Source organism: Leucoraja erinacea, unplaced genomic scaffold (genome assembly GCF_028641065.1).
Source record: "Leucoraja erinacea ecotype New England unplaced genomic scaffold, Leri_hhj_1 Leri_217S, whole genome shotgun sequence".
Classification (NCBI taxonomy): domain Eukaryota; kingdom Metazoa; phylum Chordata; class Chondrichthyes; order Rajiformes; family Rajidae; genus Leucoraja; species Leucoraja erinaceus.
In genome coordinates, this window is record NW_026576118.1 from 197,901 (window position 1) to 203,316 (window position 5,416).

General features: G+C 48.9%; 1 pseudogene; it reads right to left on the minus strand.

The window, feature by feature from the left end:
* Positions 1–404: 404 nt before the first annotated feature.
* On the minus strand, positions 405–3,548 carry LOC129716357 (tubulin alpha chain-like; annotated as a pseudogene).
* Positions 3,549–5,416: the final 1,868 nt, after the last annotated feature.

Below are 5,416 nucleotides of genomic sequence, written 5' to 3' on the forward strand. Positions count from 1 at the left end.
GGAACCTACCGGAACCGCATGGAAACCTTAGGTGGGGCTCAAAGTCTCCAGTGGTTTCCGTTCTGGTTTCCTAAGTGGGACAGAGACATTACATAATTTAGGAAGTGTGAGATCGAACACTCGATTAGCCGGGTCAGAGAAGGCAACGGAACGACTTCATAGAGTCGTACAAACTCTACAGCACGCAGCAAACACGCTCTTCGGCCAACCTTGTCCATGCCGATCAGATTATATTACTGGGCTAGTCCCACCTACCTGTATTTAGCCCATATCGCTCGCAACCTTACCAGTTCATATATCTGTCCAATGTTTAAAAACAATCTTACCCTCCAGCCGCTCCATTCGCTTCTTCCGGCAGCTCGTTTCGGACTCGCACTCCCCTTTGTGGAAACTGCCCTTCACTAATCTCGCTCCTCTAACCGGAAGGCTATTCCCTCTAATTTGTGAGTCCTCTATCCTGAAGAGACCATGGGTCACTTTACCCATATCCACCGTGATCTAATACACCACAATAATGCCATTCTCCCAGACTATCTCATATCTCGCTTTAACCGAAGAGCGCAGATCCGAATCACATCGTGGCAGGAAATGGGATTAGCAAATGCCCGACTACTTCACGCGCGGCTTGGACACAATGTGTTCGATAACTCGCTGAGGCCGGATTTTTCAATCAAACGATTCATCCCTTATTGGCATGTTGTTTCCCATGCCAATAAGGGATGACCTCTAGTCCTAGACTGCTCCACTAGTGGAAACGTCCTCTCCACATCGACCCTCTCAAAGCCTTTCACTATTCTGCATATTTCAATGAGGTCCCCCCTCATGTTTCTCCGCAGATGCTGCCTTGCCCATTGACTTTCCCCAGCACTATGTGTTTCGCTGAAGATTTTAACACCGGCTAGACAGTTGGTATATTTCAGAGCGGAAATGTTAATGACAACAATACTCCAATCATTTGTTTCAAGGCAGAGATAGACAGATTATTGATTAGTACCGGTGTCAGGGGTTACGACATGCTGCTTATACTTATATTTGTGTGTTTGCGTTAACCGACCCGTTAGGCTGCAGCAATGAATCATTTAATTGTTCCGTTGCCCGTGCATAGGGCCATTAAACACACTTGGTCGTGTTCTAAAACTCTTGTCGTCCCCCCACCTGGATCGTGCTATTGAATTGTAATATCTTAAACACCACCTAGTCAGTCGCATCTCTTGAAAGACCTAAACACACCAATGGGTAGATGACGAGAAAGTAGGACGCAAAAAGTATGTCGACTCGTCCAATTTAGCGCCATTATCAGCATACGGTGTTTGGCAACTTCCAGCTACACAAGCTTCTTGATGTATGGCTGGTACAAAATGTACTAACGCAGGATCTCGCAGTAGTCAATGGAAGTGTCTTTAGGGAGTCAGCAGTATCCAGCTATCTGCCCTCTCCACTCCCATTTGTGAAGCAGAGCATCGACCCAAAATATCAACAATTCCTTTCCCTCGGGTATGCTGCTCAATCTGCTGAATTCCTCCAGCCGTTTGAGGAAGGACATTCTTGCTATTGAGGGACGCAACGTAGGTTTACAAGGTTAATTCCCGGGATGGCGGGACTGTCATGTGCAGAGAGAATGGAGCGGCTGGGCGTGTATACTCTGGAGTTCAGAAGGATGAGAGGGATTGTTATTGAAACATTTAAGATTATTAAGTGTTTGGACACGCTCGAGGCAGGAAACATGTTCCCGATGCTGGGGGAGTCCACACCAGGGCCGCAGTTTAAGAATAAGAGGCAAGTCATTTAGAACGGAGTGGAGGAAACACTTTTTCACACAGAGAGTTGTGAGTCTGTGGAAGAGAGAGATAATTGCTCGAGGTAAGCATTCTCGGCCGAAAGCAGGGGCGCGTAGGTAGCGAGCGGGAAGTGGATACGCGGGTAGGGGACCAGGTTGGTTTTGAACTCAGTCAGGTCCACGTTGAGGGCGCCGTCGAAGCGCAGCGAGGCGGTGATAGACGACACGATCTGCGCCAACAGCGGTTGAGGTTGGTGTAGGTGGGGCGCTCGATGTCCAGTTTCCGCCGGCACACGTCGTAAATGGCCTCGTTGTCCACCATGAAGGCGCAGTCGTAGTGCTCCAGGGTGCAGTGGGTGACCAGCACCGAGTTGTAGGGCTCGACCACGGCGGTGGAGATCTGCGGCGCCGGGTAAACGGAAAACTCCAGCATGGATGTCTTGCCGTAGTCGACGGAGAGTCTCTCCATGAGGAGGGAGGTGACGCCCGAGGCGGTGCCGCCGCCGAAACCGTGGAAGATGAGGAGCCCCTGCAGTCCGGTGAACTGGTCGGCCTAGTGTGGAAGTCAAGCGGAAATCATAAATAGAAGATCGGATGTGACGTTACTGATGAACGCTATCAATCTACATCTGAGGTTAAGCGCACAAAGATAGGACTCGAGTGATCGCGCGACATGGTTTTCATAACCTATCCCAACACCTAAATGCTAATCTGTTTGGCAGTCAGGGCTGGGAAGGTTTGTCTATATTGAGTCGCCAGTCGCGTGAACAGTTCCCATCCACATTTCTGTCAAAATCACTTCCGAAATTCGGAACGTTCATCGGCCTCCGACGGGTTACAGCAAGGGACAACCGGAGCTAAATTTGGATTGACATGTCAATAAAGATATACAGCTCTGAGAGCAATATGTGCTGTTCCGGTTGCTCCATTTCTGGCAGGACGTGTAAACTTAGATGAGGTAGCAGATGAGTTTCTCTCGAATCATGCCCATATTTGAGGCTTTTAGCTAAACAAAAAACCTGGATTGTTTTTGTGGTCGGAGACTGGCTAGATATTTATTCAAATAATGTAATTCATGCAATCATGGAGTGATACTGTATGGAAACTGATATAGATGATTTACGCGGATTGCTTGGGCAAATCTGGATGATTCATTTCGGAGGCCTGATAGATATTTATGCAAATACGATATATATACGTAGGGAACATTTTGAGAACCCATTTCCTGAGGTGTGGAAATATCATAGGACAAGAAACACATTTCTCAGATGGCGCTTGGGACGGGAACGCACTCTCGGAAGTTCCGAGGTAAAACAAGAATTCTGGGAAGCTCCATTGAATGTCCACCTACCGTCTTTCGTATGCGACCCATCACCAGGTCCACGGTCTCCTTGCCGACCGAGCAGTGTCTCCGGGCTTCGTTATTTGCCTTGTCCTCCTTTCCGGTGATGAGCTGGTCGGGGTGGAAGAGCTCCCGTTAGGTGCCGGTACACACCTCGTCTTCAGGGGAGGACTAATTAGCGCCACAACGCCCTTCATTCCCGACGCGGGGAGGTTTCGAGACATTCCCAGAGACATGAGCCCTCGCCCGCCACTCCAAATTAACGATCACCGTGGGCTCCAAATCGACGAACACAGCAACACAGCCCGGGGTACGTGCTTGCCCGCCGCCGTCTCGCTCCGGCCCCGATGGTCTTGACACTGGGCATCTGTCCATCCCGTGCTCTAGGCAATACAGCTTCCAACAAGCGTTGCCGATCTGGCACCCGGCCTGGCCGACGTGAACTGAAATTCACTCGCGGTGGAGATGGGGGGGGGGGGGGGGGGGGGGGGGACACACGGATTAGTATCGGATGTGGATACGATTGAGAGAAGGTGGTGCTTAAAGTCACCCGGCGTGTCACCCATTCTCGCTTGATGATTCTTCCTATGCTCGAAGTATAACTCCTCCCCCTCCGCCTCCCCCGATTCCGTCACAAGAAACCCACCCCCGTCTGTGTGCACGACCCGTTGTCAACTGGGTCTCCCGGCGATAACAGGATTCTCTGAGGACCGCTCGCATTTCTCCAATTGGTGCACGCCGCCCACAGAGGGCTCCCGTTCACCAATCAGCTGCCTGTCTCCATGGAACGCGGCGGTCCTCGGAATTCTACCTCGTCACCCACCATAATGTCGGTGATCACCGCAGTCCTCGACAATGACTGGCTGACGCCGCCGGTCGCGCTATTTATACCTCGCCATTATGGGGGGAGGCCCGTCGTCTGATTGGTCGGGCCGGGAGAATTGTTGCTAGGTGCTATGTAACACAGTCAGTGGTGGATGGCCGATGATTGGCCGCTTAGAGTAAAGGGCGTGGTCAAATGTTGTCCGCAATAGATAATGGATCAACCACCTTCTGTGGCAGAGAATTCCAGAGATTCACCACTCTGAGTGAAAAATGTTTTTCTCATCTCACTCCTAACATATTTCCCCTTTACCCTTAACTGTGACCCCTTGTTCTGGACTTCCCCAACATCGGGGGCAATCTTCCTGCATCTAGCCTGTCCAACCTCTTAAGAACTTTGTAAGTTTCTATAAGATCCCCCCTCAATCTCCTAAATTCTAGAGAGTATAAACCAAGTCTATCCAGTCGTTCTTCATATGAAAGTCCTGATATCCCAGGAATCAGTCTGGTGAACCTTCTCTGTACTCCCGCTATGGCAAGAATGTCTTTCCTTAGATTAGGAGACCAAAACTGTAAGATACATCCAAGTTTCCCCGACTCGTTACTCCAATCTTCGAACTCCAGCTTATTACTTTACCACATTAGAAACCCCCTCGTGTCTCCGTAACACTGGCATGGTGGAACAAGGACATGGCAGACCAATTGAATAACTACTTTGTTTCTGTCTCCACTAAGGAAGACATAAATAATCTGCCAGAAATAGCAAGGGGCCGGGGGTTAAATGGGATGGAGGAACTGCGTGAAATCCAGGTTAGCCGGGAAGTGGGGTTAGGTAAATTGAATGGATTAAAGACCGATAAATCCCCATGACCAGATAAGTTGCATCCCATAGTACTTAAGGAAGTAGCCGCAGAAATAGTGGATACATTAGTGATAATTTTTCAAATCTATTTAGACTCTGGAGTAGTTCCTGAGGACTGGAGGGTAGCTAATGTAACCCCACTTTTTAAAAATGGAGGGAGAGAGAAAATGGGAATTGCAGACCATTTAGTCTAACATCGGTGGTGGGGAACATTATCTGAGTCAGTAAATATTAAAGATGGGATAGCAGCACATTGGAAAGTGGGTGATGAATTCATTGGACAAATCAGCATGGATTTATGAAAGGTAAATGATGTCATACAAAATCTTATAGAATTTTTCGAGGATGTAACTAGTAGAGTGGATAAGGGAAACCAGTGAATGTGTTATATCTGGACTTTCAGAAGGCTTTCGACAAGGTCACCACATAAGAGATTAGTATAATAAACTTAAAGCACATGGGTCTGGGGGTTCGGTTATTGATTGTGGCTAGAGAACGCTAGCAGACAGAAAGCTACGCGTAAGAGTAACGGGTCCTGTTCACAATGGCAGGCAGTGAATAGTGCGGTAACCGCAACGCTCAAGGCTGGGACCCAAGCTATTCACAATATATA